We start from the raw sequence: 5,312 nt of genomic DNA, 5'->3' as shown, positions 1-5,312 counted from the left end.
CATGGTTCATGGGGGGGGGGGGGGGGGTCAGATGAGTATCGGGTAATATCAACAGCAGCAGAAAATGGTATAACAGGTGTAGGATTCGTTATGAATAGGAAGGTAGGGCAGAGGGTGTGTTACTGTGAACAGTTCAGTGGCCGGGTTGTTCTAATCAGAATCGACAGCAGACCAACACCGACAACGATAGTTCAGGTATACATGCCGACGTCGCAAGCTGAAGATGAACAGATAGAGAAAGTGTATGCGGATATTGAAAGGGTAATGCAGTATGTAAAGGGGGACGAAAATCTAATAGTAATGGGCGACTGGAATGCAGTTGTAGGGGAAGGAGTAGAAGAAAAGGTTAAAGGAGAATATAGGATTGGGACAAGGAATGAAAGAGGAGAAAGACTAATTGAGTTCTGTAACAAGTTTCAGCTAGTAATAGCGAATACCCTGTTCAAGAATCACAAGAGGAGGAGGTATACTTGGAAAAGGCCGGGAGATAAGGGAAGATTTCAATTAGATTTCATCATGGTCAGACAGAGATTCCGAAATCAGATACTGGACTGTAAGGGGTACCCAGGAGCAGATATAGACTCAGATCACAATATAGTAGTGATGAAGAGTAGGCTGAAGTTCAAGACATTAGTCAGGAAGGATCAATACGCAAAGAAGTGGGATACGGAAGTACTAAGGAATGACGAGATACGTTTGAAGTTCTCTAACGCTATAGATACAGCAATAAGGAATAGCGCAGTAGGCAGTACAGTTGAAGAGGAATGGACGTCTCTAAAAAGGGCCATCACAGAAGTTGGGAAGGAAAACATAGGTACAAAGAAGGTAGCTGCGAAGAAACCATGGGTAACAGAAGAAATACTTCAGTTGATTGATGAAAGGAGGAAGTACAAACATGTTCCGGGAAAATCAGGAATACAGAAATACAAGTCGCTGAGGAATGAAATAAATAGGAAGTGCAGGGAAGCTAAGACGAAATGGCTGCAGGAAAAATGTGAAGACATCGAAAAAGATATGATTGTCGGAAGGACAGACTCAGCATACAGGAAAGTCAAAACAACCTTTGATGACATTAAAAGCAACGGTGGTAACATTAAGAGTGCAACGGGAATTCCACTGTTAAATGCAGAGGAGAGAGCAGATAGGTGGAAAGAATACATTGAAAGCCTCAATGGGGTGAAGATTTGTCTGATGTGATAGAAGAAGAAACAGGAGTCGATTTAGAAGAGATAGGGGATCCAGTATCAGAATCGGAATTTAAAAGATCTTTGGAGGACTTACGTTCAAATAAGGCAGAAGGGATAGATAACATTCCATCAGAATTTCTAAAATCATTGGGGGAAGTGGCAACAAAACGACTATTGACGTTTGTGTGTAGAGTATATGAGTCTGGCGACATACCATCTGACTTTCGGAAAAGCATCATATACAAAAATCCGAAGACGGTAAGAGCTGACAAGTGCGAGAATTATCGCACAATCAGCTTAACAGCTCATGCATCGAAGCTGCTTACAAGAATAATATACAGAAGAATGGAAAAGAAAATTGAGAATGCGCTAGGTGACGATCAGTTTGGCTTTAGGAAAAGTAAAGGGACGAGAGAGGCAATTCTGACGTTACGGCTAATAATGGAAGCAAGGCTAAAGAAAAATCAAGACACTTTCATAGGATTTGTCGACCTGGAAAAAGCGTTCGACAATATAAAGTGGTGCAAGCTGTTCGAGATTCTGAAAAAAGTAGGGGTAAGCTATAGGGAAAGACGTGTCATATACAATATGTACAACAACCAAGAGGGAATAATAAGAGTGGACGATCAAGAACGAAGTGCTCGTATTAAGAAGGGTGTAAGACAAGGCTGTAGCCTTTCGCCCCTACTCTTCAATCTGTACATCGAGGAAGCAATGATGGAAATAAAAGAAAGGTTCAGGAGTGGAATTAAAATACAAGGTGAAAGGGTATCAATGATACGATTCGCTGATGACATTGCTATCCTGAGTGAAAGTGAAGAAGAATTAAATGATCTGTTGAACGGAATGAACAGTCTAAAGGGTACACAGTATGGTTTGAGAGTAAATCGGAGAAAGACGAAGGTAATGAGAAGTAGTAGAAATGAGAACAGAGAGAAACTTAACATCAGGATTGATGGTCAAGAAGTCAATGAAGTTAAGAAATTCTGCTACCTAGGCAGTAAAATAACCAATGACGGACGGAGCAAGGAGGACATCAAAAGCAGACTCGCTATGGCAAAAAAGGCATTTCTGGCCAAGAGAAGTCTACTAATATCAAATACCGGCCTTATTTTGAGGAAGAAATTTCTGAGGATGTACGTCTGGAATACAGCATTGTATGGTAGTGAAACATGGACTGTGGGAAAACCGGAACAGAAGAGAATCGAAGCATTTGAGATGTGGTGCTATAGACGAATGTTGAAAATTAGGTGGGCTGATAAGGTAAGGAATGAGGAGGTTCTATGCAGAATCGGAGAGGAAAGGAATATGTGGAAAACACTGATAAGGAGAAGGGTCAGGATGATAGGACATCTGCTAAGACATGAGGGAATGACTTCCATGGTACTAGAGGGAACTGTAGAGGGCAAAAACTGTAGAGGAAGATAGAGATTGGAATACGTCAAGCAAATAATTGAGGATGTAGGTTGCAAGTGCTACTCTGAGATGAAGAGGTCTGCACAGGAAAGGAATTCGTGGCGGGCCGCATCAAAACAGTCAGTAGACTGATGACCAAAAAAAAAAAAAAAAAAGGTAAGTCAGAGCGAAATGCTCGTCAACTCTAAAGTGAAAGTAATGTATAAATGGACGAGAAATCCTGCAAAGTATGCAAAGGGGATTTACGATATACTTTTTGCATATAATTTGTAGTAAATTGTAAGTTTTAATAACGTTAGCGTGATACTAACATATGCTAAATGTCGTAGATAACTGTCAAGTACATCGTAAAAGGCCTTAGAATGGTTTGTTGGCATATACCACCTTGCTCGTCTCGTAGTCATCAGTATTGCGGAGAACTACAGGTTTTGCCTAGAGAAAAGATATAGAAAGTAGAAATGTTAACAACGAAACGTTAGTACTAGATGCAAAAAATCTCTCCCACATTGCCAAGAAATTCAAAACTGAGTAAGTTACGAAGAATACTTTTTGTCGAGAACTAATTTTCCACCCTGTAAGTAAACTGTTTTTAAACTTCGTTAGAGATTAAAGTAGTGTGTCTTACCTGGATTCGTAGCCGGAACTTCGCTGTTTGTGAGAAACTGTCTTACTGACTGAGACACTTTTGTAAGACTAACGGTCGGACCTCCAGTTTCATTTTAGGTGTAGCTCTGCCTCCTACATTCCATATTTCAATGAAACTCCGCTGAGCGCCTTGAATGGCTAACACTTCTGGGAGGAAGGATACAGCGTAGGAACGGTTTAGTTACAGCGTAGGTGTTATATACAGTGAGCTGTTTCCAAACTTCTCACATATTTAAATTATGTGCTGCACTGGAAGTTCAGGCAGAAATCTTACTTCTCCCTGGTAGTTACCGTAAAAGAGTCGGTATTAAGACACAATTCACCACCCACACTGACAAATTAATTTGTCAAGATCGTTGCCAGGAACACGTTAGAGTCTCACTCTGGTACACGGATTTAAATTGTTAGGAAGATTAAAGACCTAAAAAAGCTCCCGACTTACCTGCCATCAAATATGGTATACGTAAATCTTGATTACACCGCTCCTCTTCCGAATGAGTATACAAAACTAATGAAGCAAGTCGTATCTGAATTAAACACATTGCTGTTCAAAGTATCATAAATTTCTTAGTTTCGCTTCATTCTGGTGTGCGGCAAGAACGAAAGAAAATACAGTTTAAAGCATATTTACACGGCGATTCTGTGTCACTGAATTGTTCTCGCTGACAGCTGCAATTACGAATCCCCCCTTCCCCCACCACAACCACGAGAAAAGGACAGGTAAAATATGACTGATAGCGTATTTATCTTGGCTGCTAGGAATGTTGGAAATCAGCACATTCTCTCCCATTGTTGGTATAGGTAAAAATAAATAGCAGTTATGTTCTGGGCGAGTCCTGAGATGAAAAAATTTAATGACTGTCCTAATATATAAACCGGATAGTGAACATGTTTACTGGCCTTCATGTTACCGTTTAGCCGGTGATTATGAATACATACTACGAACTACGTGTACACTTTCTGTAACTTGCTTGTTAGTGGCACACACATAAACAACCCTCTGTAGCGGTTGTAATTCGTTACCACACCTACTTACACGACGAAAAGCGTGACTCGCATTTATTAGTACTCTACAGGACAGGTACCCGGTTTACATTTGAAATTGCCCTCATTATCTAGCGATGATGAAAAGCCACCGCGCTATATCGTTAATCAAGTAATGCATTATGCAGCGTATCTGTTCACTGTTGGACAGCTCGTCCCTCTACATACATTTACATACGAATGCTTGTGGCCCAGCTGATATGTAACGCTAATAATAGTACCATTCAATGTGGACACGAAATTCTGGGTCATGTTGTCAACATGGCGTTGTGTTTGGGCAGCAGCTTGCCTCCGGCGTGCGATGCGATTTCGGAAATCATCGCCCTAGCTGTCAGGCAAATGTGAAGATAAACGACATTCTGACGCATCATTTCGACACTGATTTACTATTCATTATTGAGCGCCATTTGAAACTGAGTAATTTTGTCTTTATATCTTGCTGGAGACAGTTTTGCTGACTTAACATCATTGCATTTATTCTATTTTACCAACACTTTCGATTTCAGGCCACTGATAATTTTATTTGTGTGATGTGTTGTATTCGTATTTCATGTTATTCTATAAGGAGACATTTTATTCTTTAACCATATTTTCATGTTCTTCATGAACATAACAACGTCTAATCTGAAATGGTAATTAAATAGACACCCTAGCTGCAAACAGGCGTTGATATACTTCACTGGGGACATGTTGAAAATGTGTGCCCCGACCGGGACTCGAACCCGGGATCTCCTGCTTACATGGCAGACGCTCTATCCATCTGAGCCACCGAGGGCATAGAGGATAGTGCGTCTGCAGGGACTTATCCCTTGCACGCTCCCCGTGAGATCCACATTCCCAACATGTCCACACCACTACATTCGTAGTGCTCCTAATAGGGTGTCTATTTAATTATCATTTCATTTCTAGCAAAGCTGCATGGTCATCCACGGTATGTGTTCCTTCTGGAACAGATACTACTGTCATATATAACGTCTAATCTTCCACGCTAATTAAGGCAATGGAAGGAAGATCTTTTCC

At 40.8% G+C, this 5,312-nt stretch overlaps 1 non-coding gene across 1 annotated transcript; it reads right to left on the bottom strand.

The window, feature by feature from the left end:
* Positions 1-4,993: 4,993 nt before the first annotated feature.
* On the bottom strand, positions 4,994-5,068 carry Trnat-ugu (transfer RNA threonine (anticodon UGU)). The gene has a single exon. It is a non-coding gene; the product is annotated as a tRNA-Thr (tRNA).
* Positions 5,069-5,312: the final 244 nt, after the last annotated feature.

Source organism: Schistocerca nitens, chromosome 1, assembly GCF_023898315.1.
Source record: "Schistocerca nitens isolate TAMUIC-IGC-003100 chromosome 1, iqSchNite1.1, whole genome shotgun sequence".
Taxonomy (NCBI): Eukaryota; Metazoa; Arthropoda; class Insecta; order Orthoptera; family Acrididae; genus Schistocerca; species Schistocerca nitens.
This window is presented reverse-complemented; position numbering and strand designations above follow the sequence as displayed.